Source organism: Phaenicophaeus curvirostris, chromosome 8, assembly GCF_032191515.1.
Source record: "Phaenicophaeus curvirostris isolate KB17595 chromosome 8, BPBGC_Pcur_1.0, whole genome shotgun sequence".
NCBI classification, from domain to species: Eukaryota; Metazoa; Chordata; class Aves; order Cuculiformes; family Cuculidae; genus Phaenicophaeus; species Phaenicophaeus curvirostris.
The window spans coordinates 19,527,188-19,554,811 of record NC_091399.1 but is presented as its reverse complement, the minus strand read 5'-3'; the positions used below and the strand labels follow the sequence as shown (position 1 = coordinate 19,554,811).

The 27,624-nt window shown below is 52.6% G+C and overlaps 1 protein-coding gene across 1 annotated transcript in view; it reads right to left on the bottom strand.

The window, feature by feature from the left end:
- The window catches only part of CACNA1E (calcium voltage-gated channel subunit alpha1 E), a 137,816-nt gene extending 114,729 nt beyond the window's left edge, over positions 1-23,087 (bottom strand). The window contains exon 1 of the mRNA XM_069862676.1: positions 22,998-23,087. The gene's annotated coding sequence lies outside the window, so the exon portion shown is untranslated. The remainder of the gene's footprint in view (positions 1-22,997) is intronic.
- Between the last annotated feature and the right edge of the window lie 4,537 nt (positions 23,088-27,624).

Genomic DNA, 27,624 nt, shown 5'->3' with positions numbered 1-27,624 from the left:
GCCCACCCTCCAACCTCACCCTCCCAGGCAGAGACAGGCAGCAGTTTAGGAGGCTGGATATGGAAATATCAGCACAGCTTTGACTCTGGAGCTGCACATCAGAGCAAAAAGGTGCAGGAATCCTGCCAGAAACTCTGCACCAAGCTACACTCCTTTGTTAAGCAAAATAAATGATGTGCTATAGACAGGAGGTGCTTGTGCCTGAGAATACACCAGAAGCCTTGTCACGGTGAGATGCTTTATCCTTGTATTGGAGGAGCTCCGTTCAGCATAAAATTGCTGTGGGAAGGGCTTTGCTCTAGCATTCCCTGAAATTCCCCCCTCAAGCACTTGCCCGTGATGGAGGTGAAAGAGGGGATGAGAAAAAAAGAGCAAGGCAGCATTACTTCATCCCAGGGCTCTCATCCTCCTCTTCACTACATCCCTGGCACAGGGGGAAGCAACCCAGCAAGGGAAGGGAGGATTCAAATCCCCCCAAATAAGGCAGTAACACAGCAAATGGAGCACATCAGTCATCTTAACCCCTTTGCAGGGTGAGTTTGGAGACACCTGAACTCCTCCCCCAGAGCAAACAGGGAGGTAAGAATGGCACTCAGGGAAAAAGACTGGGAAACCACCACACGAGGAGCAAAAAGGAATTAAATATAGATAAAAACACAAGAGGAACTGAGGGAGCACAGTGTGTACCCCCAAGCTAGCCAAAATAAACATCCCCACGCTGCAGGGGAAGGCACGCACAGCCCATCCCCTGCAGCCCTGTGGTCCAGCACAGCAAACCTGCACCAGCTAAAACTGCCCCGAGAACGAAAATTGCCTAGCCTAGGAGACACCCTCCAGAAGGAAAAAGGCAATTGCCATCAAGAGCCTCGCCAAATTAATTAGCACATCGATGAGAGGAGTTTGGCTGCTCCCACTGAAAGCTATAAACAGATTCTTCACTTCACTACTTTGCTTACTCATGTGACTGCTTCTTTTAAAGGCATTAATTACTTTTTCCATCCCATCATGGGTACCTTTACAATTTCTTATTTTCCTAACGCAAGCCTTTCTGCCTCATATTCCTTTGCTCATTCTCAACTCGCCCCTGCTAAAGTTTAACTCCTTGTCTGGCCACGCCAAGTTTTCTTCAGGGTTTGGGGACTAGTTTTTTGTTTGTATTTTGTTTGGTTTGTGGTGCGTTTTCATTCTAAACAACCATTCTGCAGCCCTGTTTTTTTTCCCTGAGCATTTCCTCAGGAAGAATGAGGGAATTTTTGCACACCAAGCACAAGCACTCTGGGATGGCTGCAGGAGAGCCATGGGGACAATTAGCTAAGAGCAAGCGAAGACATATCCCAAGGGCAGGTCCAGCATCCTCATGGATGCTGGCTCCCTGATGCCCACCAATTCATCCCACTTGAGGTTTTCTCCAGGGATGCAAGTGACTCCCAAGCCCAGAGACAAGTGAAAAGGCTCAACCAGAGCCCTCAAATGAAACACCGAGAAAGTTTGAGGAAATAAATAGAAATAATTAGCACTGTCTCCGCCTAAGCAAACAGGGCTCACGCTGTCAGCAGAACAAGCCACGTTCCCTCCGGAGAAATGACAAGTAGAGAAAGGAGGATGCCAGAACATTTTGTTAAGGAGAGCTGATGAGGGTACGTGCTAACGAGGGTGCTTGCGGGATGCCACACTCTGGGTACGGAGCATCTGACACCCGGGCATCTGCCCATCTTCCAGCCTTTGGTGTCTCCTCCTCGCCCCCCGTCAAAAATAAAGTCACTTTATTTTTACACAAAAGCCAAATTATTGGGAAAAACACCACATTTGTTCACGTAATTTGGCTTCTGCTGCTTAAACGCCAGCCCTGCCTACTGGAATAGGGAAACCTATGGGAAACCAACACATAGTTGGTTTTCAAACCAGAGTTATCTTCTGACCCCATTTGCACGGCTGGGACATGACAAGAGAGCAGCTCATGGATCCAGGCAGATCCTCCTTTCCCCTGCTCACCTGGCTGCTGCAGGAGCAGACAACATCTCTGCACAGGAACAGCGTGTTTGGCTTCATTTGATACAGGAGGGCCAAGGAACAGCTGCTGTTGTGACACGTAGCTGGCTTTCAATACCAGAAAATGAAGTTTTGAGGCTCTTATCTCCCAAATTTCAGTCTAAAAGTAATAGGAGTGGGGAAATTTATTGTTTTCTCCTGCAGCAGAGAAGTCATCTAGATAAAACCATGGCCACAGGGCACTGGGAGCTGTCAAACTGAGTTAGAGGGTGAGTATTCAGCTGCTAAAAAGGTGGCACTTGTGCTTTCACCTGCAAAGTATCTGGAAGCAGGACAATGCTCCCAGATGCTCCCAGCACAACCTGGGGACATCTGAGGACACAGAACACCCCACTGTGATGATGCACAGCCGGAGCTCACCCTGTCTAACAGGGACCTCATTAGAGAGACCCCACCTGGCATCCATCCCTCCCCTCCCACGCTGGGATCACGGTGGCCAAACAGGGACGGCACAGCGAGCATCTCTTGTCCCATGGACCAAAGGGACACAGACCAGGGCAGCATCCCATCCCATAAACCACTGTGAACAGCCTTTTCGAGACCTCAGCACCAGCGGATAAGTGATGGAAGGAGAGACATGCACAAGTAGTCTGCAGCATCCTTCCAAGATGACTACAAACTGCCAGGTGACACAACCTGTTATCTCAACCCAAACCACACGCCACAGCCAAGGAACACAGCCTGTACAGGCAGGAGACCCTGGACCCTCACACCATACTCATTTTTCCCTTCTAGCAGCTGATTAACTAATACAAAGCTGCAGTGAGAAGCGGGTTCCCAGCAGCACCTGACCTATGAAGCAGAAATTCCTTTTAGGGGTTTTCTCTGTGTATGTATTTGTGTTACAATAGCAGCAATCAAGTTTTTAGCCAAGTAAGTAGGTATTACCATAATAACTACACTCAGCACTTAAGGCGCCGGGTGAGCTCTTTGCTTCCATTATCTGAATAATCTTCCTCAAAACTCCCAGAGTTAAATCAGAAAAGCTTAATGCTGTGCTGGCTCCACAGTGCTGAGCTCCAGCGCTGCCACAAGCCCTGAGTGAGTAAGGAGTCAGAGACCTGGAGAGGACCCAGGGTGGACAAACCCTGGCTATGTTGTATGCACACTAGCAGCAAAGCTACCAGAGTTCTTCAACCCTGCTCCGTCAGCTCAACAGCCTCCCTGACAAATGTGGGGGGTGATTTTGACAGCAGTATCAGAGCAAGAATCATAGAATCACCAGGTTGGAAGAGACCCACTGGATCATCGAGTCCAACCATTCCCATCAAACACTAACCCACGTCCCTCAGCACCTCGTCCACCCATCCCTTAAACCCCTCCAGGGAAGGTGACTCAACCCCCTCCCTGGGCAGCCTCTGCCACTACCCAATGACCCTTTCTAGGAAAAACTTTTTCCTAATGTCCAGCCTGAACCTCTCTTGATGGAGCTTGAAGCCATTCCCTCTTGTCCTGTCCCCTGTCACTTGGGAGAAGAGCCCAGCTCCCTCCTCTCCACAACCTCCTCTCAGGGAGTTGGAGGGAGCAATGAGGTCTCCCCTCAGCCTCCTCTTCTCCAGGATAAACACCCCCAGCTCTCTCAGCCCCTTCCCCAGCTTCGTTGCTCTTCTCTGGACTCGCTCCAGAGCCTCAACATCCTTCTTGTGGTGAGGGGCCCAGAGCTGAACACAGGATTCGAGGAGCGGTCTCACCAGTGCCGAGTCCAGAGGGAGAAGAACCTCCCTGGACCTGCTGGCCACGCCGTTTCTGATCCAAGCCAAGATGCTATTGGCCTTCTTGGCCACCTGGGCCACTGCTGGCTCATGTTCAGTCCCTGTCAACCAACACCCCCAGGTCCCTCTCCTCCAGGCAGTTTCCAGCCAGACTTCTCCTAGTCTGGAGCTGCTCAGGGTTGTTGTGCCCCAAGTGCAGGACCTGGCACTTGGCCTCGTTAAACCTCATCCCATTGGTCTCAGCCCCCGGCTCCAGCCTGTTCAGATCTCTTTGCAGAGCCTCCCGACCCTCCAGCAGATCCACACTTCCACCCAGCTGCTCTGATGCTGCTCCTTCACTGTCTGAGCAACCGTCCCTTCTCCCTCCTGAACAAGGAATTAGGGAGCACAACAGGGACGAGAATGAACCCCTTGAGGAGATGTGTACATACATATAGAAGAGCATCTTGGATGCTGTCCCCAAACGTCTTGGGGACACCCTGAGCCGGGTTGGGGTTTCTTTGCTTCGCCAGCCCACAGGGGAACAATTTGTTCCCAAGCTTGGCTGGTCTCCCTGGGAACTGATTTGTTCAGCCCTGCTCCAGCCTCCCTGGGGCACGGGGATGCTCCAAACCCACGCCCTGCCACCCCTTCCCTCTAGCTCGCTCACCTGCCTCTCCTGGGCCACAGAGGCCACTTAGTTTTCAGGACAACGAGATGCCATCTGCCTCTTTCTGCTGAGCCCTGCGTACCCCGAGCTGCTAATTATTAGTCCCTGTTCAAGGGGAGAAGGTGAGCTCATGCAGCGCAGCACTAAAACCTCAGAGCTCTAGGAAGAAATCCAGCGTGGGGCTCCTCCAAACAGAGACAGATGGGCTGCGAGAGCGACTGATTCATTCTCGTGGCCTTTTCCTCTCCTGCCACGTGCCCTTCCCCTCGCAGCGGCACAGATGCACAGTGGGTGAGCCCCACTCGGGCCAGCTCTGAACCTCCCCCCCCACCCCAAGTCCTCCAGCTCCTCCGTCTCACACGGAACGCGACGACCGGGTGTGCGGCACGGTGGCAGCGGGAGCCAGCTGGTGAGGGTGAGCTATTTTTAGTCAAGTCATTTGTTGCTGGGGGAAAGTTTATTGGATTAAACCCCCCTCTCCCTCCCGTAGTCCCCGTTTGCGGGAGCTCTGGCTGGGAAGAGCTGCTCCCAGCTTGCCTGGTACCCAACAACAGCCAGCTCTGCATCCCATGGATGGGAGCTTTGTACAACACCAGTAACCAAGACTTAAGTAAGATAGGGGGGAAAAAGAAAATAAAACACCTACAGGCAAAGGGTCCTTGCACAGACCTGTGCCTACGCTCCAAAGATACAGGTACAAGGTTTAGGTCAAAGATGCTGGTGCAGGAGAGCCTGGAGAAAGCAGCATCATACAGAGCAGCACGTTTGGGGCAGAGGGACATGGTGCAAAGAAGGGCTGCTTGGCTTGTTTTTCAAGAAATATTCATTTCTTACCACCCATTCACATATAATAAACTATTTTCTGGGCCTTCACAGCACCAAAACACAACAACAAAGACCTCGGGAACAACTGCAAAGATCAGATGTAGGAAAGAGCACAGCTTCACATAGCCAGGGGCTGCTTCAGGCCCAGAGATGCTCCAGCACCAGACAACCTTTTGTTTAGGAAACTGCTTTTGTTCTGCCTTGTGTAGGGGTTTTCAGGGCTGGTGTGAGGCTCCAGCAGCAGAGCTTGCTCCCTGAGGCTGAGCACTGCTCTGCTTCCCAGGAAAAGCCACTCTGAGCCTGGATGAGGTCAGGCTGCTGCTCAGACCCCATCACAATCAAGGGACACGCAAAGGCCAGCGAGCGGAGAGTGGGGGCGAGAGCTCTGCCTGTGCCAGCACTGGGGTTAAACAGCCCCGGGTACGAGAGCCCTCCTGCAGAGCACTGATCTCAGGGGAATCGGCTTTAAGACTATCAAAACATGAATTATCTCATCTCTCCTTTAAGAGCAACTGTTAAACAAGCCCACTATTATGTATATAAACGTACATCCAAGAAATCAGCCCTCCATCTCCAGTACAGAGAGGCAGGAGAGCCAGAGACCATCAAGACAGCAGGAGCCTGAGCCCTGAGGATGCTTGCAGGGCACAGTCAAGGACAGGCACAACTTTAGTAGGGTGGCAGCAAGACACAGGGTTCTGGCAGGTCTGACATAGGGATTGCAATGATGGGGTAGCACCAGGACTGATGGGAAGGTGCCCCAGTGCTTGGGAACACCCATCCCGTTGCCTAAATTTCTTTCACATCACCTTTGAGACTGTATCATCTCCACCTCTTCATAGAATCATAGAATCACCAGGTTAGAAGAGACCCACCAGATCATCGAGTCCAACCATTCCTATCAATCACTAACCCATGTCCCTCAGCACCTCGTCCACCCATCCCTTAAACCCCTCCAGGGAAGGGGACTCAACCCCCTCCCTGGGCAGCCTCTGCCAGTGCCCAATGACCCTTTCTGGGAAAAATTTTTTCCTGACGTCCAGCCTAAACCTCCCCTGGTGGAGCTTGAGGCCATTCCCTCTCATCCTGTGCCCTGTCACTTGGAAGAAGAGCCCAGCACCCTCCTCTCCACAACCTCCTTTCAGGTAGTTGGAGAGAGCAATGAGGTCTCCCCTCAGCCTCCTCTTCTCCAGGCTAAACACCCCCAGCTCTCTCAGCTGCTCCTCTTGTTCTCCAGCCCCCTCACCAGCTTCATTGCTCTTCTCTGGACTCGCTTCAGAGCCTCAACATCCTTCTTGTGGTGAGGGGCCCAGAGCTGAACACAGGATTCGAGGAGCGGTCTCACCAGTGCCGAGTCCAGAGGGAGAAGAACCTCCCTGGCCCTGCTGGTCACGCCGTTTCTGATCCAAGCCAAGATGCCATTGGCCTTCTTGGCCACCTGGGCCACTGCTGGCTCCTGTTCAACCAACACCCCCCAGGTCCCTCTCCTCCAGGCAGCTTTCCAGCCAGACTTCTCCTAGTCTGGAGCTGCTCAGGGTTGTTATGCCCCAAGTGCAGGACCCGGCCCTTGGCCTTGTTAAACCTCATGCCACCGGTCTCAGCCCATGGATCCAGCCTGTTCAGATCCCTTTGGAGCCTCCCAACCCTCCAGCAGATCCACACTTCCACCCAGCTTAGTGTCGTCCGCAAACTTGCTAAGGGTGCACTCGATGCCTTCATCCAGGTCATTGATAAAGACACTGAACAGGGCTGGACCCAGCACTGAGCCCTGGGGACACCACTTGTCCCTGGCCTCCAGCTGGAGTTAACTCCATCTCCCACCACTCTCTGGGCTCAGCCTTTTGTGCCACAGCAGTGTCTGGAAACCAGAGGTGCTGAGAACTGTATGTACACACAGACAGAGAGCGTGCCCTTCACAGTTTGCTTTCCAAAGAAGGGCAGAGCCAGGACTTAAAGACCGTTTCCAGACGTAATCACCGGGCCACCTTCCAGGAATATAACTCTGCTCCTGCACAAGACAGCAAGCTGTCACCCCTCCAGGGCCACGCTGCGCTCCTCCCCTGCAGCTCCCAACACAAGGAGGTTTTCCCCAGAAAGGCACAAGGCTCCTCCTGGGCTGCCTGTCGTTCCTGCAACGCAGGGCAGGCAGCCAGCACCAACAAATTGCATGTATGGAAACCACCTCGAGCCTCAAAACCATCCCCTCACCCAGCCATAGGCACGGGGAGAGCAGATTCTCCACATCCCAGCCTGCCGCTCCCTGGATATTGGGTGAGCCAAGAGCTGGTGTGTGCAGGTGGTGACAGATAGAGCCCCATCGTCCCCAAGGAGAGTCAAGATTTATGTTTTAATTAAGACACAGCAGCACAGCCGGCTCTGCCTGTCACCTCAGCTGCTTCTGCACCCAGGGATGTGGGAAGCAGTGCTGCTGAGCCCGGTATCTTTGGCCTGAGTCGGTTCATTTCAAAGAGGACAAGTAACCAAGCAACGTCAAGGTTCAGTGTTGGTCTCCACCACTCTCATCCCAAAAGCAGCTGCAAGAGTTGCCAGGGTATAGAGAGGAGAAGGAGCTGCCAGCACAAATCAGGGTGTTAGGACTTGTCACACAACAGAGAAAGAAAAGGCTGTAAAAGATAAATACTGACCGGGCTCTGGGAAACACTGCTGGCACAAGCCAGCCCTTGCTCCGGAGCGCTCGAAATGAGGCGGCACGCAGGGAGGGGATGAGAACAGGGCATTGCTTTTGTTGTAGGAGATCAGAAACCCAGGCCAGCTAGAAACAGTGGATGCAAAGAGGTTTTGAAGTCCATACACAATGGGAAAACAGGGAACCATGAAGCATCCAGGACTCCTGAGCAGTGCCCCAAGAAAAGTTTCTTCTCCTGTGCAGAGGCGAGCTGAACACACATAGTTGAACAGCGGATCATGAGATCGATTGCTGCTCGATCTGGGGGGTCATGGATCTGGATGGCATCCTGTGCATCCTAGGAATTGCCAGCACATAACCTGATCTGGGCTTCACACCACAGCTTACACCTTCTCCAAATGTACCTGGCTTAGCCAGAAACCACCTACCAGGACAAGGCAGGAAGGACACAACACACGGCTTGGACCACAGCATCACAGCAGACCACAGCCATCTCCTTCCCACCAGCAAGGAAACCTAACAAATATAACAAAATTCCTGTTTAACCTGGCAAAGCCAGAGAGAAAAAAAGTTCTCACTTCCAACAGTGCATTCACCGGAGTGACTCATGAACCAAAACGTGTGTCATTGCTTAATAGACCCGCAAAGGCAATTATACGATCATGCAAACATCAGATTGCCGGCACAAGGAGTCACAGCACCCTTGAGAGGTTAAAACAAAGGGATGTTTTAAAGGTGAGCGATGGCAGGCTTTATTCTTTTTTGACTTTTGTTCTCTTTATGTACAAAGACTCATTGAAAAGGTCTTATTGTTTGTGCAAAAAAAAAAAAAAAAGACAGTTGCTTGCACAAATTGCACAGTGAAGAAAGGAAAGGGATAGAGAATAAGTCTGTCCTGCCATGCTGAAGACTAGAAGAAAGTGTGCCAGGCATCCCGTGCTGTGAGACCCTGCGAGCCACAAGAACAAGGCAGAGCCTTGGACATCACACAGTCAGGCCAAATTAGTGGGTAAATAGAGCAAAACCTTCCTGGTTCAATCTAAAAAGAGAAAAAGCATGTTTTCTTTTTGCTCCTTTACCCAGGTGTTCCATAACCCTTCCCTGCTTGCTTTGCAGGCTGCAGAGAAGAGAGTGGATTTACATTTTAGCTTATCCTGGCTGGAGTCAGGAAAGGATAAATGGACAATTAAAAGGTATTCCTTGCCTGTCAACATAACAGATGTGCAAATTGGGCCTTGAGGACCCTTTAGCAAGCAATTAGCATCCCTTCTGGGTACCACATTCCGCAAAGCCCTGTGCTCTTCCTTCTCTCCTCAACCTCACCTGTCCCTGCCACCCTCAGCCCCTCCAAGCTGACACACACACAGAGCTCAGTTTCTCCCCAATCTGCTATGGTATGGGAGAAGGGAGGAAAAAAAATGAAACGTTTACAGGGAGCCAAAAAGAACACAGGAATCCTTCTTTTTCTACTAGGACTAATAACCTCACTCAGCAAGTGCCCACTCCTCACCTCCCACCCAATGCACACGCACCCACGATGTCCTAGGAACCCCTGTCCTCCTCAGGAAAGGCCACTATATCCCTCAGGAAAGCCACTACCTTATCACCAGGCTTCCTTTTTCTCCTCAAAATGTCTCTTCTTTCAACAAGAGCTCATCCAGCTCCACTTTTTCTTCTTTTATCAGTTCGCTACACTTGCTTGCATCGAGCTTTTAATTCTGCGATCCCCTCCCCTTCTCCACTCCCTTCGTGGCATTATTTCATCGCTGCTGTTTCATCCCTCTGAAGCACGTTACTAGGAACTATTCATACCAAAGCAACCTTCCTGCCAGATAGCTGCTTTGTGGGACACTTCAGCGTGGTACAAAGGAGCTCAAAATAAGGATGAGACTAATTCGTGGAGGAGAGCAGGCACAGCCAGGAATAACAGCCTAGCTGCAATCACTGAGCTCTGCACTGCTGAAAGCCAAAGCCTAGGAAGACCTAGCAGGAAAAAAGGCAACAAACATCCTATTTCTTACACCATTCGTTATATTTCTTAAGAAGCACAACCAGTCCAGTCCAGCAACCTCTGCAGCCCTTGCTGAGCAGCCAGACCAGGCACAGAGCTCAAAGGAGCTTTGCTCTCACCATGGCTTCACTTGTTAGTCCCATCTTTCTACTGAAACGATGACTGACAGCTGAATTAGCTCATAACCCTGTCATGAAATTGGCCCTTTCACAGCAGCGTGTTTGCTCGGAGCTTGGACTTCGCCGTATTTGCAAACATCGGCAATCACGCCGCGGAGCGCGGAAGTGGCTGCTAATCAGTGGCCTCTTCATCAGGCCCTCTCTGCCTCCAGGAAAGCAGACGAGTCGCTTCCGCGGGTGGCACACAGCTCTTTTTACACTAGGAAACTGCCATCTGTAATTTTTAGACATCTCGAGGCTGGCTGAGGAGCGGCAGTGCGAGACTGCCGGCGTATGTCACTCAACGTGCAGCCGCCTGAGGGTTTCTCCTCCGGCACGTCACGGCTGCTCGGTACCACCGTGTAAATTGGCACTGCCCCTCCTCACGACCACCCCTTCGTGCATACTTATGCTGGGCATCAGCAGAAACCATTTGCTTTCAGAGCCTCAGAAACCAGCAATACTATTTTTGGGAGCGTCACACCCCCTCTCTCTCTCCTCTTGCCCACTCGTTCCTTCCAAAATAGTTTAATACCATTGATTTTCCCATGGCAGCCATCCATCGTCTGGCGGCAGGCTTCAGAGCACCAGCAAGCTGAGGCGATCCAAGAAACTATTCTTCATGGTCCCAGCCCCCTGTCTCCATCCCTCCAAATGGCAATGACCGAAATTCATCCCTCCCAAGCGGCTACCACGCTGACACATCCACCTTTCCCAGCCTGGAGCCGAAACACAACTCCCATACCACATTTAGGGTTTAAACAAGGTCATTTTACAGGTTTACACCTCGTTTATATGTTAGCCACCAACAAAACTGCTTGCAAGGGCTCCAATCTTCCCTCAGTGCTGGTGATGCGTTTGGGGATGTATTAAAATCCCATCGTGCTACATGCTAGTGCAGAATCACCATCTGGGAATACATTCCTGCTCCCTTAGGGTTTTACATCCTTCCCTCTAACCACAGTGGGCTGGACAGACTCTACAAACAGTTCCTAGATGAAAAGAGAAGCTGCTTAAAGCCTGCAAGCACCAAGACAGGATTCTCAGTTTCAAAGGGCACACACTGCAGGCTCCCCAGGGGTCAGCACTGCAGGTGGGACTAGTGAACCAGCAAAACTGAGATTTCCAGTAGAGCAGCAGTTGCTGGGACAAAGTTTCTGACGTCCCCTAGCTCCAAGAGCTGCTCACAGGCTCTGCTCCATGGCTACTCAGCACCGTCACCCCCCATAAGAAAGGCTCACCTCATCGTCCCCTCTGCAAAAAATGCTCAGCTCATAACCTGCACTGGGGTCCAGGAAAATAGGTGAGAGCAACTGGTCTGTTCTGGTCTTTTTTGTTTTCTCCCCGAAGCCTCTGAGTACAGCAACTCAAGCATCCCAACAGGGAGGAAGAAGGCTTTGTGTCCAGCCCTTCCCCATTCCCTCTTCTCCTGCCTTTCCTTCATGAGGGACTGTGTCCGAGAAAGCGAAGCACCAGCTGGACACAAAGACAAACCTGTCCCATCTCTCCTTTGAGCTGAAGCCCTGAGCATCTTCAAGCTGATTACAGACCAGAGCAGACATCCCACATATCAGCCACCTCCCACACTCCCTTAGGACATCTCCCCATCCATCCATCACTGGCCTGGTACACACAGATCGCTCTGTGCAGGACAAGCATCAGTATTCACCCTCCCTGTGCCTCCCAAGACACCCAGAGCTACATACAGGTCAGGCTGCCAGGGCACCCACGGTAGTTTTAGCTTCTTTCCAGCCACCTCAGATCTCCAGCCAAAGAGTTGAATCGCCTGGAGCCTGGCTTAGCTTCCTTAATATGGTTTTGACCAACGATACAACATCTAAAGAGGCTGGGATGCTCTCCACGGGAGCTTTAGCACGAGGCCAGTGCAGAATGTTTCTAAAAAATCCCAGCCTGCGAGACGTGGAGCACCGCGTACATACAGACTGCATGAAACGGCTAACAGATCGCATTTATTCCAAGCTTGTTACTTCCATATGCCATGGAAAAACCAGCCCAAAGCCAGAGCAGTGATAAATTTCTAAAGCTACTGTAGCAAGGAAAAACAAACCCCCGGTAGTAGAAGCAGCCTCATGAATCTCTCAGAAACTCCCAGTGATGCGAATGCCAAATTATTATTATTACTGCATCCTCCCAGGTGATGTGCAGGGGTCCCATCCCAAGCCGTGCACGGCAGCGGACAAGGGGCAGGGGCTTCACACAGAGCTGCTGATGCTCCTCAGCATTATCAGAGCCAGTTCTGACCCAGCCATAAGTTTTCCAAGAAAGCCTCTGGCAGCAAGTGCCTCACTCCAGCCAGCCTAGCAGCAGCACAGCCCCAGCATGCAAAGCCCACGGGTGCTCACCTTGGGCTGCATCACCCACGTTCCCTGCGGCTCCTGCCATCGCTCACCCCATCTACGGCAGTGTCCTGGGATCCTGCACCCATCAGCACACCAGGACCAACTAAACCCCTTCTGCATCCAAATCTAATGAGGTTTTGGTTATAAAACCCTGGGGCCCGGAGGCAGGAAAGGGGGGGAAAGTCTCAGCCTGCTCAAGAGGAAGCCCCAACCCCCACGCACCCACTATGGAGATGCAATCCCAGCTCAGCACTAGGTGAGCAGCAGTGTCTGACAACCCCTAACACAACCGCAGCCACAGAGCCCTCAGAGAGAAAAAAAAAACACACCAAGAAAGGTTCTTCTCCCTCTGGACTCAGCACTAGTGAGACCGCTCCTTGAATCCTGGGGTCAGTTCTGGCCCCTCACCACAAGAAGGATGTTGAGGCTCTGGAGCGAGTCCAGAGAAGAGCAACGAAGCTGGTGAGGGGGCTGGAGAACAAGAGGAGCAGCAGAGAGAGCTGGGGGTGTTTATCCTGGAGAAGAGGAGGCTGAGGGGAGACCTCATTGCTCTCTCCAACTCCCTGAAAGGAGGTTGAGGAGAGGAGGGAGCTGGGCTCTTCTCCCAAGTGACAGGGGACAGGACGAGAGGGAATGGCCTCAAGCTCCACCAGGGGAGGTTGAGGCTGGACATTAGGAGAAATTTCTTCACAGAAAGGGTCATTGGTCCCTGGCAGAGGCTGCCCAGGGAGGGGATTGAGTCACCTTCCCTGGAGGGGTTTAAGGGAGGGGTGGACGAGGTGCTGAGGGACGTGGTTTAGTGATTAGAATCATAGAATCTCCAGGTTGGAAGAGACCCACTGGATCATCGAGTCCAACCATTCCCATCAATCACTAAACCATGCCACTCAGCACCTTGTTCACCCGTCCCTTGATAGGAATGCTTGGACCCAATGATCCTGTGGGTCTTTTCAAACCTAGCAATTCTGTGAAGGAAGATACTGATTTACCAAAGAACCAAAAAAAACAAGCACAATCTGGCAAAACATAAGTTTCATGAAGCAATGGGAAGAAGAGCACTTGTTTGGCATCAAGATGATGAAACAGAGGCAACAGCATCCTCAACCACACCAAGCATTGCTGAGAGACCACAAAAAAACTGCTCCTAAACAGAAATAAGACCACAAGTACTTTCCAGCCCTCCATCCCCTCCCTCTTTGGACCCAGAACTTCAGGAAACAGAGACAGACCTGAAAATGTGAATACAAGAAACACTAACAGGGTGGCTGTTTTTTTAGAACACAGATTGTGATTTTTACATGTTTCTGTATCCCAGAGCAATGCTTACATCTCCTTGGCCAGCAGAAAGAGCAGGATACAGCAGCCCAGAGCCTGCAGCCTTCAATCCTTGAATCCACAGAACTAGAGACCCCTAACAAAAGGGGAAAAAAGGGGCTAAAATCCAAGCAAGGACATTTCAAGCCACCAATACCCACTAGCCTTTTGGAAACACATCAAACACACCTCAAGGTAGCTTTTTTATACCATACTGGGAATCACGGAGAGCCCAAGGGAGGTTATTTTTCTTCTCCTCCCAGTGATACACAGCAATAGCCACAGGCAGCCTGGGTGATTTAACAGCAGCGGTGCAGAAGACACACAAGGTGCCATCATCACACAGGCGGCACCTATTTCTGTTGACTACGTCCACCCAGACCCACCTCACCCAGAGGAGCCCCACATCTAAGCCAAAGTTCCTTCCCATCCCAGTACACCAGTGTGAGTTAGACCACCACAGCAAAACAGCTTCGACTAGGCAGATATAAGCATTTCTCAACAAAATCCCATAAAGCAACATTAATATTGATGTGCTACACGAGCCCAAGATGGGGTGATCAGATCCTGATGCAGGGTATTCATGTTTTCTAATAGCAATAATCAAATGTTACCTGGAAGCAAGAACTCTCAAGCCTCAGTACTTACTCTGTAGCTCCAGGAGCTACATTTCACTTATTTCTCAAGTCTGGTCTCCTCCAATATAAAAAAATCCTTGAATTATTAAGGGCACTGATGAATAACAGAGCAAGATGAAAACAACCTAAGTTGCTCTTTCATATCTGTCCCACTTGATTTTTTTTTTTTAAAAGCATTTAAACCCTCACTTTGACACAACACCATTCCTACTGCAGGGAGCTCCACTCACAGCATAAGCCTTTTATTAATAAAATACATATTTGATCCAACAGAGCAGCTTCAGCCTTTCTTCTGATTGCCTCACTCCAGCGCTCCTCTGCTGGTACCGCAGGTGAGATAACTCCTCTGAAGATAACAGGACTACAGTATCACGCAGAGGTGTGCACACGCACGCTTTCCTTTCTCCCATCTTCCAGGCACAGAGAAACAAGCAGCAGCACCCCAGAGCCCCTTCCCCTGCCCACGTTCTCCCTGGCAGGAGGAGCACAGCGCAGCTGAGAACCAGCCCCCCCCTCCTCGCTTTGGTGCAGAGGCAACACTGAGCATCATCTCCAGGAATTGCCCCCATCCTCTGCATCCCATTCCCTGGGGCGCAGAGCACTCCAGCAGCACCCACATCCCTCATGGTTAAATGCATAGAGCATACAGAGGTCCACCCTTACCAAGGCAGCTCGTGACACCTTCAAGATGCTCAGGTTAAAGCATCAAGCTCTTATCCATTACCTGCACCCCTGGGAGAAGCTGCTTTAGGGGATTCACAACACAGGAGCTCCCCATCTCATCGCCCAACACCTTTCCTGAAAGCCTGCGCCAAGAAACTTGCCTGTTTTGGCACGTGAAGCCTGTGGTGGGAGCCTGGGTGGGATCAGAGCCCGAGCTGCCCACCTGCCTGCTCTCCAGAAGCTGCCCCACAGCCCCTGGTTTGTGTTTCATGCCAGAGAAACCATCCCCACCTTCGGCTTGCTTCCTGGGGTGAGCTGCACGGTATAGATGAAGGGAGCAGGAGAAGAGAAAGACTGCATGAGAGCTTTCCAAAATTAAAAACAATAAGAAAAGCCTTTGGGGAAGAGGCCGAGATAATTAAAACACTAATTCAGATTGCAGCTTTTGCTCCGAGTGAGCTCGAGTCACCCCAAAAGCCCAGGGATGAAAACTCGTGGCTATGAGCCTCAGCCACATCAAAGCTTTCTCCACCACCCCAGCAGCCCCCTCCGGGGCAGAGGCTGGGAAGCTGCCTTATCCAGAGGGAATCCTGAGGAAAACAAGCTCCAGCTCTCAAGGAGCAGAAAGAAAATTAACTACCTGGAATAGTAAGTAGGAAACAGGTGACAGCTTTGAGGCTAATAAACCCTCCAAGCGATGCTAACAGCTTTGTGCATGAGCAAAACAGATAAAGTGACTAAAACAAATTCACGACAGTCACAAGGAAGGCGAGTGAGACACGAGAACGACTGAGTAAGTTTGGCAGCTGGCTGGAAACAGGCACTGGAAAAGAAATCAGGCAGAGCCAGTGGCAGCAGCCCTGCCGCCCAGCTCCGTGTCCAGCTGCAACCCTGTGGTGCTAGGAGAGCAACTCCTCTCCAAAGGCTCTACAAGAGCAAGGACCAAGGCTGGTGTTTGTGCATTGCCATAACTCTTTGGGAGAGGAGGGAAAATCCTTCAGCGGAGTGAGAAATTCTCCCTCCCAGAGCTTTAATAATAGACAGGAGTGCTGCCAGCCCATGGGGCAGGAGAGACCTGCTTAGCAAAGAAAGTGTCAGCTCCAGAAGATGCTGGGAGGAAAAGGAGCCAAGAGAAGGGGGTGGGGGGAGGAAGTCATTTGTAGCCAGCAGAAACTGTCTACTCCAACAGAGCAGCCACGCTTCATTTTAATTTTGCTTTTTATATCATATCCACCAGAAGAAAAACACCACCAGGTTTTAAAAAAAAAAATGGCTTTTGAACCTAAAAGCTTTCAAATCTTTAACCTCCCATTCCAACATGCAACAGCAAATTCAGGTGCTTTCAAAGCTCACCCCCTCTCCTCACCCCTCCCTACTTGTTCTTGAGAACTTGCCTGATGCAAACGAGCTTTAATCCACAGAAGCATTTCAGATTCAACTAAATTGCTGTCTCCAAGGCCACAAAACACCCGTGTGGTCAAGACCTGCTATACTGTGAGCTGGTCCAACACACAGGATGCTCGTGGACTCTCCAAAGCTAGGAAAGCGAGGAGTAGAGGGTTTGAGAGAGGCCAGGGTTAGAGAACAGGGTGCCAGACCAACAGCTCTCCAGTCAGAAGGAGGTTGGAAAGGGGTAGAAGAGATGCACAGGCAGGTTTGAAGGTGAATGTGGATGAAGCAATGCTCTCCTGCCAGCTTCTCACAGCCACTGCACCCATGCAGCCTCAGAGCAGCTGGGAAGGGACCAGAGCCAACATCCAACCCTCTCCTGCTGCCTTTCCATCCCAACATCGAACTTGGCGCAGAGGTGCTGCGCTCCCCATCTCTTCCAACCCCTCTTTCCCACTGCCTCCCTGCCTACCCTGGCACAGTCTGAGCTCACAGCAACAGCAGAGCAGGCAGGTTCCTCAGCTCCTCTAGCAGAAACACAGGAGGTGCAGGCAAGAAGAGAGGCCAGCAGGATGGGAGGGACTGCACAGCAGAGAGACTGGAGACCTGGAGCAGCGTCGAGGGAAGCGTCAGCCACCACAGATGGAGCAGGGAGGCAGGAACACCACAGAACACAAGGCAAGGAGGACCAGGAGAAAGGAAACAAGCACATAAAGGATTCAAAAATCCCCACATAGATGGGAAAAGCTGCATGAGCATCATCTTTTCAGACAATTCTGGTGAAAGCAGTGGCCGGCACAGAGTTAGAGGTCATCTCGGTCCCCCTTTCCTCCTCCCAGGAATCTGGCACCCTGGAGAAACCTGCCCAGCCTTTGCATTTTGCAAACCTCACCTCTAAAAATAACCATTGGTGCAAGTAACACATTTTGAGCAGAGCCGGCGAGCGCAGCGCACAGAACCAGACTCACTTAGCATCAGTGAAGATGTGTTTTGTAAACAGTGTTTTTTTTAAGGTTGCTTAGTAAGCTGCTGATCAAACAGCCAGACCTATTGTCTGAGGTGGCAGAAATGAAGGGAGGACCCAACAAGAGGGGAAAATCCCACAGAGGAGGACAGGACATGGAAAACCCAAGAGCTGGACCCCGTTTCTCAGCATGTCCCTCATGTCTCAACTTAGACTTTTCAGATGGGAGTTTTGTAGTCCAAGGGTTCCAGCTCCAGCCATGCTCATAGCACTAGTTTTCCTTCACCAGCTGCCTCCAGAGAGCAAAAACCCTGTTTATACAAAAAGCAGAGCGGCAGCAATGGCCAGAGAGACCAGAGCACCCCACTGGGGGGACCAGTAACATCAGCCCCCAACCCTGCCCTGCTGCCATCTCGACTCCCCAGGGGCTGGGATGATGGGCAGAGCAGGAGGAAGAGTCACCCAAACTGTTGCTCAGTTAATCATGGTAATTAGCCACCGTCTTGAGTGACTCCCATTAATTACAGCCTGATTTTCTTCAGCACACAAGATTTCAATTGACACTCACCATGCAGCCAAATTAGAAGCGGCTATCCTGGCCCACCACAGGGCTCAGCCAGGGCACAAAAACATGCAGAAGAGGTGTTTGCTTCCTTGAAGGAACCAGCTCCATTCTAAACTGGGTCTTATTTCCCAGCCCTGCTCGGGAAGCCTCAGAGAACACGCGCCAGCTTTGCAGAGCAGATGCTCTCCGGCTGGAGGGGAGAGGCTTGCATTTTCCCCACCCGCTGCCAGGATTGGATCCATGCCTCGAGCACAGACCGGAGCCGGGATTTCTCTCTGGAGCTGCGCCCATGCGCTCCCACTGCTGCACCAACTCCCACTCCCAGCAAGACTCGCATCCCATGGCAGGCGCTCCCTGGATTTGGGGAGCAGGCTCGCTCCACCTGGACAGAGAAACGCTCTCCAAAGCTCTTTGCTAGCAGAGCCAGCCTGCACAGAGCCCTTTGCTTTCCAAAAGTCACCCTCAAGGTGACTTAAGAAGCTGCCAAGCAGGAACAAGTTTCCTAAAAGGACTCGCAACGGTCCCAGTCTGAGGGCATAAAGTAGATGGACCCCTCGATGCACCCAGGGTAAGAAGGGGTTAAATCCCACCTTCTGCCTGCAGCTTGGGGAAAAAAAAGCTGGAAGGAAATAAAAAAAAAAAAAATACAAGGCAGAAGAAATGCAAAGGCTTTACTGAACCTGAAAGCTTCATAAAAATAATAGCCACAGCTTAATTGGCCCTCTCCAGCGATCCGCTCGCAGGGATGAGGCTCGTCATCGCCCAGGCCTGCCTACACCTCCCTGCTTCTAGGTACCTTTCTGGCTGGTTTGGTGCTTATTTATAGGCAGAAAAAGAATCCTCAGTGAATTGCAGGGAGAGATGGAGCTCAAACGTTTCCACAGGGAGCTGGACAAGTTCGAGCTTTGTGCCGCCAAGCTAAGAGAGGGAAGCAGCACCGGAGGGAGTAGAAATCGGTCTCCGGCACGTCAAGCATTTTGTCTGTGCCATCAGACAGGTGCTCTACAACAAGATCTCCCCTTCCCTGCTTGTGCAAGGGAAGGAAAGAGACCTGAGCCTGCTGGGAAGCGTGGAGGTTGCAGATGGTGACCAGGACAGCAGGGCTCTGCACCTCCACGGGGAGTGGGTGGTCAAGTGCCCCTGCTGCCTTGTTTAAACAGCTGCCTGGGAAACCCACTATTTGATTTAAATCCACACGAGGTGGGCTCCAAGGCAAGAGGCACATGAACTCAGCTAAGGAAAGTGCTAAAGAGAACACTTCTTCGTGCTGAAGAGGAGGAAAACATCCCTTCTGAGCCAATAACCAACACAGGAGCCAGACACAGTTAAACGGTCCCCTTGGCATCAGATTTTGGGGGAGAACCCTAGAGCAAAGCTGGGGGTGGGGGAACCCAGCCCTTCATTTTGTAGATGTCACATCTCAATATCACAGGGGAATCACAGAATAATTCGTGTCAGGGGACCTCTGATCCAACCCACTGCTCGAAGCTAAGTCCCAGCGATACCAGAAAAGGAGAAACCCCAAAGCCTTCACCCCAGGCTGCCATCCTTTTGCCCCCCAGCCCCCCAGCTCTGGCCTTCCCTGATCATTTCTCAGCCTGACAGAGAGCTTGGCAGCCTCTCCCCGGGCACAAAGCCTCACGGCTGTGACTAATGGTATGTTTTGACATCCCTGAAATACTCCAGCACTTCATTGCAGCCGCGGGGAGCAGGAAGGAAGGAGGGGACATGCTGGTGGGGAGCCGGCACCGGGAGGGATGGGCAGGAAGAGCTTCTGCAAAAAGCAACAGGCAATGATGAAGCAAAGCAGCATGGAAGAGATGCGGGAGACGGCCAAGGGGAGGGTTGGGACCTGGAAGGCACACAGGAAGCCTGTTGTCGGATCCAGTCCTCGCCTTTTCTTTCTCTGGAGCTCTACAGAGGTGCAAGACGCTGAATTCCAACAGTCTCTCCACCACCACCAATTGCACTCCTCGAGAGGGGACCTGGGGATGCTCTACCAGCTCCTCGTGAGCCCCTGCTTGGTGGCGAGGGATGGAGGATTGTCCTTGTCCTCTGCCCAGAGAAAGCAGTGCCTCCAGAATCCTTCAGCTCTGCTTTGGGTTCTCTCCAGCAGGGCCAGGAAGGCACAGACGGCGATCCCTGGGGTGGTTAACTAACAAGCATCTCCCCTGTGTTAAAACAGTCACCTCCAAGGAGACGCTGAGCTGCTGGCCGTGACCATGTGCTAGCCAGCAACACCGGGGAGAGGAGCAGCCAAAGCCATCGAGGGGATCTGGCTTGTTTCCTGGCAGCTCTTGCTCATCACCAGCCGCTCACGCTGGGGCTCAAGCAGCCCTGCTGCATCCCAGCACACAGAGGGAGAGAAAAGAGCAAACCACCGTGCCTCCAGACCTCCGTGCGTGGTCCCCAGAAAAATAAGAGTGGAATGTAGAACATCCTTAGACCCAAAATGCCCACGGGAAGAGCCAGGGGATGGGTCTGCACACCCCCAGACTCGCCTCGATCTAGCCAGCAGAGCACCCAAAGCAGAGCAGCCGCCCTCCAGGCTGCATCATCCTGGTGTCCCCCCATCTGTTTCAGCTGCCAGCACCCTCAGTGCCATCCACGGATCAACCCAACCGCGAGATGCAGAAAGTTAACAGAAACTCCAGCCACCGTCACCTCGGTGCCACTCGCAGAAGTTTCCTGGGGTCACTGTGAGCAAGGAGCCCAGCGGCAGCTGTAGTGGTGCTGGGCGACAGGTGGGGGGCTATTTTCTCTTTTCAGCTGTCACTAAAGTCATCAGTGTGGCTGTGTGTGAGTGATTCACACCAGAGTATGGAAAGCCTGTGACTCACGCACTGGGTGCAGTGGGTGGGTGCATTGACTCAACCACGCTGGGGAGGGGGCGCGGGGGGGCTGCGGGCTCACACGGCCACGGGGACAGTCCCGCTTACGCAGGGTTAAAGGCACCACCTGCCAGGATATCCCCAACACGTGCTCGGATGAACCCGAGGGAAACTCTGCACCTCAAGCACCAACCTGTCTCCTGTCCGAATAGGTGACACGATGCCACGGGGATGGGCCACCCTCTCATTCAGCATTTTCCTGGGGAAAGGTTTACACTGCCCTGTTTGTGGCAGAGGAGGAAACCCCCAGCTGTTCAAGGGATGCAAATACATCCCAAACTACTGTGAGCAAACTTTCCAGGTATGCCAGGACTGCCGAGGAGTGAGGAAACTCAGACAAGCAGAAAACAAGATCAGAAGGGAACTCGGTGCCAGGGGGCAACCTGCTGCCACCACCATCTCCTCCACCTCCTAAACCTGTAGACGCACATCTAGAAGAGCAGAGACCACCAGTAACAAGCCCTAAACTGTGGTTCTACCATGCCCAACAGGAGAGACCCCCACAAAAGCCAACTGAAGGGACCCCAGATCTCAGCTCCCGGGCACCGCATTGCTGCCACGTGCCAGCAACGCTGTACGAACACTTTGGGGAGAGGGAGATCATAGAATCACCAGGTTGGAAGAGACCCATCGGATCATCGAGTCCAACCATTCCCATCAAACACTAACCCATGTCCCTTAGCACCTCGTCCACCTGTCCCTTAAACCCCTCCAGGGAAGGTGACTCAACCCCCTCCCTGGGCAGCGTGTTCCAGATGAAGGGAACCCCTCCAAACGCTCCCGTGGTGCTTGGTTTCCAGTTACTCAATGAGTGGCAGCAATGCCCTCGCGTTGCCAACGATGCCAGCGCGTGGCTCATCTCGCTGACAGCGCCTTCCGTAAGGCTGTGCCTCATCTGCCAAACGGCCCTGGACCTGCTGGAAGAGTCACCACATCCCACAGCATCCTGAGCCCGGATCTCCCCATCTGCAGCACCAACCGAGCATTGGGAGCAGGATGAGATCGCCCATGCTGGGGAACGCAGCCTGCAGGAGAAGGCAAGGTGGCCCAGGGTACAAGCAGCATTTGTCTGTTGGGGATCGTGGTGAGGAGTCCTCTCTGGATCCCCTCCAGCCACGCAGAGGGCCAGCAGGAGCCACGTGCAAGCCAGAAGAGCTGCAGGAACAAGGATTTTGGGGACCCTCATTCATCAGCAACAACCAGCAAGGGGCCAAACTTTGGAGCGGCACCCAGACCCACAGAAAGCGAGGACTGGATGCAAGAAGACAAGACGACAACAAGAAACTCTGGGTGCCCAGGGGAGGCTGCTGAGGGCAACCACACAGCCCGCGCTGCCAGGGAAGAGAGGAGACCCGGCACGTTTGGGAGGCCTTGGGCTTGCAGGGGAGAATCAGAGCTGAACCAGCCCCCACCCTGACCACCATCCTGCCCCTGCACCCATCAAGGGCTCTCCAGGGTGCCCCGAGTCCTCAGGGACTCAGAGCAGAGGAAGAAAAAGGGTTTGCACACCCCAAACCAGCTTCACTCACCCCACCTGGTGCAAGAGGCAGGGCAGCCCCCTCCTCCCTGCTCTCTCCGCAGGGCAGGGGGACCCCCTGCTCCCCAAGCCACCTCTTAGCCCCCTTCTCTTGGCCAACGAGCCACCTCCAGCAGAGGAGCGAGGCTCCTGCCGCTCCGAGGCTACTTTAATAAAAACTTTGCCCGAGCAGAGCTGCTTTGCTGGGCAAGGAGCAAAAAAAGGGGAGCCCGGCTGCAAAGCTGGGGGTGCCCTCCCGAGGCGCAGCCGCATCCTCACCTGCGGGGAGCATCCCTCAGCCCCTGGGGCCACTGCCACCCCTCTCCACCGCTGCCACCGGCTCCTTCTTCTCCGAGGAGCCGGTGCGAGGGGTCCCCGGGGCTCAGAGCATCCTCGGCGGGCGGCAGGAGACAAAAGCCGCCGGGGAAGGGAGAGGAGGAGATGCTCGAGGAGGAGGAGATGCTCGAGAGGAGAAGAGGAGGAGGAGGATGGAGACAGCCCCAACTGGTGGGAACTGCCGTCTCCCGGCTGTCCCCAACAGGTAGCAGCGAGGAGGAGGAGGAGAAAGAGGAGGAGGAGGAGGGAGCAGGCGCGATGTCCCCACGGGGGATCCCCGGGGCCACCAAGCCCGGCGGCCACCGCTTACCTGGACGCAGCCGCATGGCTCCTGCTGGGGAGCTGGGCGAGGTCGGGATGTTATTCCAGAGGCATCGTTTGTGATGGAAAGGAAGGAAAAAGAGCCGGGGAGACGGAGGGAGGGACGGAGAGAGGGGAGGAGGAGGAGGAGGGAGGGAGAGGCAAGGGGAGCAGGGAAGGAAGGGATGCGAGAGGAAAGGGGGAGGGGGGACAAAACGAAATACCAAAAAAAAAAAAAAGAGAGAGAGAGAGGAGAAAATAGAGACAGTTAAAATCTGTCTCCTGCCCACACAGTGGAAAAGAAATTTCTGACAATCGGAGGAAGGGAACTCGCACATATACCAGAGGGGGCAGGCGGAGGATAACAAAGGAGGGAAGGAGCCCAGCTCCACCAAAACAGAGCAAGAACTATCCAGGCGCACCCCCTTGCACACACCCCCCCTGGGTAAGGATGGGGTGCACAGCCAAGCCAACAGCCGCGTCTCTGCCCCCCCAGGCCACCTCGGTCACCCCAGGCTCAGCCACCCCCCCAGCAGCACCAGAAACCCACACCCTGTAGCTTCAGCGGGTTCGATGTGACCAGGACTGGTGGCAAAGGACCCGCACGTTGCCCCAACAGATGGGGTTGGCTCTCCCCAACCCCTCTTTCTGCACACACCTTGCTACCTGGGGCATGGGGACCAAGTTGTTTTCCATAACAAAGTAAGGATGAGTTTTCCAGTCACCACATATCCATGCAAAATATAACCTCGTGCTCCCTGCCCATCTCCAGGGCGAGGCCAACCCTTAACCTGCAGGCAAAGCAAGCGATATGGAAGTATCTGGCCTTCCAGATCAGCCAGAAATTTACCCCACAGCATCCAAGGATTGCTAGTGGGAAGGGCTCGCGTTGCAGACCTCTTAAATCGTATTTGCAGCCCAATTGGCAGAGATGCACCCCTTCATTTTGCCTTCCAAGATGCCCCAGGCAGCACCCATGGACAACGAGGCTTGAAGATGCAGGGTGGAGGAGCTTGAGGTGAAACGGACTCTCTCACGTGTCAGTGAAGGAGACCCACAGCACTGTCATAGATGCCCTTTAATGCTGCCAAGGGGCTGCTGGACTGAGGCAGCCCACAGCTTTTTTTATATTACTCCTTCACACGTGCAGGGAGAAGTCATGGTGCAGCTCAGGACGAGTCGATCTGATTAGAATCATAGAATCACCAGGTTGGAAGAGACCCACCGGATCATCGAGTCCAACCATTCCTATCAAACACTAAACTGTGCCCCTCAAAAAGCTCATAATTGCTGGCTTCTCCAGAAGAGAGCCCACCACAGCCTAAGCCAAGGGTTGTTTCAGGGTCTCCACCTCCTCCCACTACACTGGAGGGCATCCCAACAAACCCTGGGCTCAGCAGTGCCCAGGAGCACCCTGGACTTCAGAAGCTTCCAAGACTGGATGCTGGGAGGGTTCCTAAAGCTGCTTCTGTCCCCATGCTTGCGCTGAGCCCCAGCACACGCTGCCACACGGCACACAACCTCCACCCCAGCACATACCTCCCCACCATGGGGCAGCCACAAGCAGGTATGTATCACCCCAGGGAACCCGGGCACCGGTCCGTTTAGGGGCAGGTTGGGTTATTTTTGCTTTGCTGGGACCTCCAGGGCTGGGGAAGTGGAGCCAGGTGCCCAGCCAGCCCCTCCCAGGGACACCCGCTTGTGCCACCCAGCCTGGGTGCTGTCTCTTTAAAGCCTTCATCCCTGAATCTCAATGAAGCCAAGGGAAGAAAATCCTGGAGATGAGTGCTTCATTTAAGCGTCTCCTCCAGCGCTCTCATTCATTCACACGCCCCACGAGTGCTCCTGCCCTGGCACTCTTCCTCTGCCTGCTCCTCAGGGAGGGGGCACAGAACGCCTATGAATACCCATCCTCTTCAGGATGCTTAGAAATCCCTCAACCTGCTACCAGGACAGTGCACACCAAAACCCCAAACCCAGCCCAAGCGAGGCCATCGTGGCCCACGCAGAAGGGAAAATAAGCTGCCCGAGGGCCCTTGTGCATCAGCAACCCCACTCCTCACCGTTTCTCCTTGTAGCAACAACACATCTGACGCTGGGAGGGATGCAGATGCACCCTATAAAAGTGCATCCCTCTGCATCCCCCCCTAAAGTGATTTTGAGCCCTTCTCACACACAGCTCTGCATGCAAATCCTGCCCTACGTGGCCTCCCTGCAGCTCAGAGCAGCAGCCAGCCTGAACGCACGCAGACAGCTACCTCGGTGACAAGCCCAGGGACTTTATTTAAATAAATATGTATGTATATGCTGTTACTTTGGGACTGGCGATGCCTCGGATTCTGAGGTCTCCATGGTTACTGCTTATGGTGGGAGCTGGGGGTAATTGAACTCTGGGGGTTCGCCGTTCATCGCCCAGCTCCTTCTTCCCGTTCCTGCAGCTCCGCGCAGCCCTTCTGCCTTCCCTGGTGAGCACCAAGGCAAGACAGCTCTCAGCTTTCCCCTAGTACAGTAGGAGGGGGGAGGAGAAGCGAGGTTCTCCTCGAGAACTCCTTGCGTGAATAATTTTGTCAGCTCCACAGATGATTAGACACGAATGCAGATCAGCTTCTCCCCATCCCAAAAGACAAGACAATCCTGATCGGCACTGAGATGAAGTCAAACATCTCCTCCCACCACCCGGCTAGACAGGAATGAAATATGGAGAGACGGCATCAGGAGCAGCGCCGACATCCCTGCTCTGAGCTGCTGTTGTCTCGGGGGAGCGAGCGGCACAGGCAGTGGGGCTCACCTGCCAGCAGCTCTCCCTGCAAGCCTGAGAGCTTGTGAAACCCTCCTCCAGCCGTTCAAGCACGCAAGGTGAGCACCACAGGTCAGCAGCCCAAGGCACTGGCTGGAAAGAGCCCAAAAAATACAGAATGGCAAAGCCCAGCGAGACCGAAACGAGCATCTTGTACGTCCAGGAGCATCCAACTTTGCTCAACCCCAAGCTTCCTGGAAGTGCCCAGAGGTACTTGATCCCATCACCCAAACCCAGCACCGTTTCACTTGCAGGCACTACCTGGTCTTGATCTATTTTCACTGCTCGCTTACTAACCTCTTATTCCCACATAGCACCAACCCTGAGGACCTCTAGCTTTTTAACGTTGCTTTCCTTCCATGCAGCACAAAAGCCTAACTAGCTTTTCTCCTCCACTTCACCACTCAGAACCACAAACACTTCAGATGTGGGCTAACGGGGGGGAAAGGGGGCAGTGAAATAAAACCCCTTGCAGAAAAATGAAAAATAAAACCCAAAAAAATTGGATTTGTCTTGTCTGGGAATCAGAAGAGATGTGATAACAGTCTTCAATTATGTAAAAGGTTGCTACAAAGGGTGTGGGAATAAATTGCACTGAATCCCTACGGGGAACAGGACAAGAAGTAATGGGCTGTAAATTGTAGATTAGACACTAAGAAAGAAAAAAAGCATAGCAAGATTATTTAAGCTTTAGGAAAGAGAGCTGAGAAGCTGCTGAGATTTGAGAGGTCAGACAAACCCTGATGAGAAATGGTCTGGAAAAGCATCTCCCATTTTGACACAGATGAACAGACCAGAGCCCCTTGCAAGGTACGCTTCTGTCCTGGGATTTAGTGCTCAGTGGTTGGTTCAGGCTGGCTTTGCACTGGTCTCATAGAATCACCACGTTGGAAAAGACCCACCGGATCATCGAGTCCAACCATTCCCATCAAACACTAAACCGTGTCCCTCAGCACCTCATCCACCAAATAGGTACATGCGTATTTTAAACGGAGATAGAGACGAGAGGACATCAAGCTCAAGGCCAGCTTGAAAGTATCTTTAAAAGCCAAAGAGTTTGTGTGTATCTAGCAAATCCTCCAACCTAGCAGAGGTCAGCTGCGTGCCTGCAGGCACATGGACGAGGTGCTGAGGGACATGGGTTAGTGTTTGATAGGAATGGTTGGACTCGATGATCCGGTGGGTCTTTTCCAACCTGGTTATTCTATGATTCCATGACTTCCACAGCTGGAAAACTCACACAAACCTGTGAGACCACCTCATGTTAAAAAAAAAAAAAAAAGTCCTGCCAGCAAGTGCCAAATGTTATCTCTGATGCCTTCATTGCTTGTTCCCCAGGGACTCCCTACACCCAATCCATGCTTCTGTGAAGCGACAGAAAAGCTCATGAAACTTGAAACAGCTCTGATGATAGTTACGCTCTCACAATAACATAAACACTGTAACAAGGACTGAAATGGGAAAAACTGGGCTAAATAGTTGGGATTTTATGTAAAGGGAGACTAAGCTTTACCAAAGTGGGAACTTTTCCAAAACCAGACTATCCTCTCTGAAGAGAAAAAAAAACAAAACAACAAACCACACCAAATAAACTCATTGTTCAGTAAGAGAAGCTTCCAAGACCATGCTGCAGAATAAAAACAGTGCAGTGGGAGGCAGACAAGAGCATGGACCTCTCCGCTTTAGGACCAAGCTTCTGGCCAGCTGAATCCCAGGGAAGCTACACTCTGAATGGGTCAATCAACCACTACATTTGTCTTCTGTTTAAAAAAAACCAAACAAACAACTTTTCACCTATCAGCTCTTGCAGACAGCAAGAAAAGAATATCAGCAAACTTCC